At 37.4% G+C, this 4,319-nt stretch overlaps 1 non-coding gene across 1 annotated transcript; it reads right to left on the bottom strand.

Moving 5' to 3' along the window:
- Positions 1-4,010: 4,010 nt before the first annotated feature.
- Positions 4,011-4,117, bottom strand: LOC125393798 (U6 spliceosomal RNA). The gene has a single exon (XR_007229956.1). It is a non-coding gene; the product is annotated as a U6 spliceosomal RNA (small nuclear RNA).
- Between the last annotated feature and the right edge of the window lie 202 nt (positions 4,118-4,319).

The raw sequence follows: 4,319 nt of genomic DNA, 5'->3' as shown, positions 1-4,319 counted from the left end.
AGAGGTATGTTCATTGCCTCTGAAAGCCAGGGTCACCGTCCAAACTCCAGTGACTTAGTGGGGGGGGGGTCTTTGTCACCATTAAGCAACTTGTAGCACTCTGCTCACAAAAACCATTTAAATGCTCTGTAGCAAGACACCCCCCCCCCGGAAAAATCCAGAGCCATTTGTGCAAAGAGTATGAACCAGGAAGCTGTCTCTTAAAGAAGCTATGCCTCTGCATGTGGCCAGCAAACAGAGCCTATCTGGAAAAATGCAGCTACTGAGAAGCTGTAATTGATTCCCGTTTTTTGTGGGTCTAGAAGGCCATTTAAAAAGAAAACTTTCTTAGGCTTTGTGTGGATATATGTTGCCAAATGTTGGGTGCCATTATGTAAATGGAGACTGTGCTTTCATTTCTTAGCCACCCAGACCCAAATAATATATATTAATTACAACACTATTTGGCCAACGACTCAGGCATATTCCTAGCTAGCTCTTACATCTTAAATGAATCAATTCTATCATTTTATATTTTACCATAAGGCTTGTGCTTTGTTACCTCACGCTTGCTTGTTGGGTGGCTACATGGTGTCTAACTGTGACTTCTTTCTTCCTGCATTCAGTTTAGTTTCCCTGCCTAGCTGTATTCTGCCCTGCCATAGGCCAAAGCAACTTCTTTATTACCAATGGTAATAAAATATATTCATAGCATGCAGAGGTTAATCCCATACCATGCTACTATAGACACACAAGCTGTATATGATGACCACACCCTGGCATTGTGCTGTGCAGCAGCTTTGAATGCTTGGGACAGAATTGGAGAAATAAAAAGAAAATTGAGTAATTTACTAAAGTTATACAGGGCCCAAAGGAAGCTTTTACAGATTTCTTACAAAAATTGACTTCAGCAGTAAAAAGAATGATACCAAATTCAGAAGCTACACAAATAATAATTGAATCTCTGACTTTTGAAAATGCCAATTCTCTATGCAAAAATTATATAACCTCACCCTGTGCCAATATTTTGTAAGTCAGCTATTGGAAATGATACTTAAACAATTTCCTGAATCTGTAGTTTACCATTACATGGATGACATTTTGTTATCTGATTCAAATGTAAATACTTTAGAGAAAATGTTTGAAGAAGTAAAGGAAGTTTTGACTTTATAGGGATTACAAATTTCTCCTGAAAAAAAAAGTACAAAGAAGAGATTTTATTAATTATGTAGGATATAAAATAGGTTTACAAAAAATTAGACCTCAAAGGTGCAAATTAGTAGAGATTGATTGTAGCCTCTAAATGATTTCCAAAGATTGCTAGGAGACATTTCCCATTTGCAGTGCTCTATTGGGACAGGTCCTGATGCCCTGACTAATTTAAACAAAACCTTAGATGGTGACAAGGACTTAAATAGTCCCAGGGAATTATCAGCTGAAGATGAGAGAGAATTGACTTTGATTAAAGAAAACTTATAGAAGGTACATGTGGTTCATGTGGATCTGAATCTTTTTTGGTTTGTTTGTTGATGTGGGATTCCCCCTGTATGCTGTGAATATGTTTTATTACCGTTGATTAATAAATAAACTGCTTTGGGTCTATTGTAGTGCAGAATAGAACAAGGTAGGAATTTCAAGCAGAGATAGAGGTGAAAAGAAGGTGGAATCAGAGAGATGTCATGTAGCCGCCAAAGGAGATAGACACCCGGGAACCATACTGGTAAACCACAAACTTCATGGTAAAATACAAAATAATAGGAATGGGTTAATTTAAGAGGTAAGAGAAAGTTAATAAGAATCCAGAGCTAATAGGCCAAGCAGTGTTTTAATTAATATAGTTTGTGTGTGATTATTTGAGTCTGGGCAGCCAGTAACATACAGGCAGCTTCCACCTATAGCCTCTGCCTATGGTTTTGTTTGGTCTGGTTTGAGGCAGGGTTTCACTGTAGCTCTGGAGCCTGTCTTGGGACTAGCTCTTGTAGACCAGGCTGGCCATGAAATCACTGAGATCTACCTGCCTCTGCCTCTTGAGTGCTGGGATTAAAGGCATGCACCACCACTACCCAGCTTGTGAATCTGAATCTTAACTGCGTTCTGGTTATATTACCCTCCAAACACTCCCCTACAGGAATTTTAATGCTGAGGAAAGATATTATCTTAGAATGGATCTTTTTTATCACACAAACTGAGTAAAAAAATTAAAAGCTTGTGAGGAAAAGGTCTCTGAGTTAATTCTAAAGGGAAAATTGAGACTTTATCAATTAGCAGAAATAGACCCAGCAGAAATTATAGAACCTTTTAATAATGATGAAATTGACAAATTATGGGAAGAAAGTGAAACCTGGTAAAGAGTTTGTAGTAATTTTTTTTTGCGGTGGGGAGATTAATAACAACTATTCCAAAAGCAAAGGAATTCAACTTATAAAGAGAACTAATTGGATCCTTCCTTGCACAGGACACACCAATAACTGGAACCCCTACATTCTATACATTCTATACTGATGCAAACAAATCAGGAAAGGCAGAACATTTAAGTAAAGTAGAACAAAGCTCTTATGATTCTGTCCAAAAGTCAGAATTATATGCTATTTTCATGGTACTAAGGGATTTTAAAGAACCTCTCAACATAGTTATCAATTCACAATCTGCAGAAAGAGTTGTTTTGCTTATTGCAATGACTGAATTTATATCAGATGATATAGAATTGACTTCACTCTCTATTCAGGCACAAGATAGTTCTTCTAGGTTTATTTTTGTTATGTTTGTAGTCAGGATTTCAGGGTCTTCCTTGATCAAACCTGATTTTCTGTAACCTAGAATGAATCCACAGACTTTCATTTTCTGTGAAAGTAAAACCATAATCTCTCCCCCAATGTAACACATCTTTTGACTTAAATTTTAAAGTCAAGATATCTTTATTTTTTGCTTTATAACTTAGTTTATTTTTTTTACATAAAATATAAGCATTTCTTCAACACACTGAATATTTTTCCAAAGTAAATATTTTACACATGTAAAGTAAGATTCATTATACTTAAGAATAGAGTTTATCCACATTTGTGTGTGTGTGTGTGTGTGTGTGTGTGTGTGTCACCCGTAATCCTATTTATTCTCTTAAGAATTTGGTCTTCTAGGTAGTAGAGAATTGTAACATGAGGGCTAGCTTGTTGGGGTTTCCGTCCCGCCCGGTACCCCAGAGCTGGCATACCCCAAGGAAAATCAACCACACAGAGATCTCTATAAGTTATAAAGCTGATTGGCTCATTAGGTCAGGCTTCTTGTTAACTCTCATAACTTATATTAACCCATTATTCTCATCTATGTTAGCCATATTGGCTCCGTACCTTTCTCAGCTGGGCAAGTTACATGCTGCCTCTTCAGTGATCTGCGCAGGAGTGGCTGAGAGAGAGCTTCTGCTTCCAGAATACTCCCAGTCTCTTTGCTCCACCCCTACTTCCTGTCTGGCTTTCCCGCCTATACTGCCTGCCTGGCCAATCAGCGTTTTATTAAAATATGATTGACAGAATACAGATAATTCTCCCGCACCAGAGAATAAAATCATTAATTAGGGCAAATACATGCATTTTTGCTAGGGTTGTACATGGAGACAGTCAGAAACAGAATTACCGTCTGAGAGCTAATACCTTACTTCAATACATGATAGAATAAAGAGTGATGAGCAAAGTCATGTGACAGAGACAAGTGTCTCTGGAGCCAAAATGGAATACAGATACTGAAGTTTGTATATGACTATTTGTTGCTCTTTGTTATCTGCTGAAGTCATTTGACTTCTAAACATTACTAAATCTGCACCAGTTCCCTCTCCCACATCTTATGGAATTGCAAGACTGACCTCAAGTATTGCAAAGATTCCCAAGAGCTTGGGTTCTTGTGGTCACTCTGGCTCTAGGCTGTTCCTTTTCTGAATGCTGTAGGTTGGATTAAGAATGTTTCCCAAAGGCCCATGGGTTGAAGCTTAGTCAACAGCCTGGCACTATTAGGAGATGGTGGGAATTTTAAAAGATTGGAGGAAAAAATATGGAACCTTCATGAATTTGCATGCCTTCCGACTACAGGGGCCATGCTAATTTTCTCTGTATCATTCCAATTTTAGTATATGTGCTACTGAAGTGAGCACAAAGATATCTTTAAAAATCTATAGATTGGTTGAATCTAGTAATTTTTATAATTCTTTGTTTCTTAGCAGCCAGAAAATTCAAAGATGGCACAGTAACACACAGGATCTAGACTCTCTGAGGTTTCCCATCTTTATGTCGCTTATTTCTTTTTTATTACTTTACTCCCTTTTAAGGACTTTATTTTATTATTTTAAAACAATA

The sequence above is a fragment of the Myodes glareolus genome, chromosome 7 (assembly GCF_982192425.1).
Source record: "Myodes glareolus chromosome 7, mMyoGla1.1, whole genome shotgun sequence".
Classification (NCBI taxonomy): Eukaryota; Metazoa; Chordata; class Mammalia; order Rodentia; family Cricetidae; genus Myodes; species Myodes glareolus.
The sequence above is the reverse complement of the archived record's forward strand: the minus strand, read 5'-3'. Positions and strand labels throughout refer to the sequence as shown.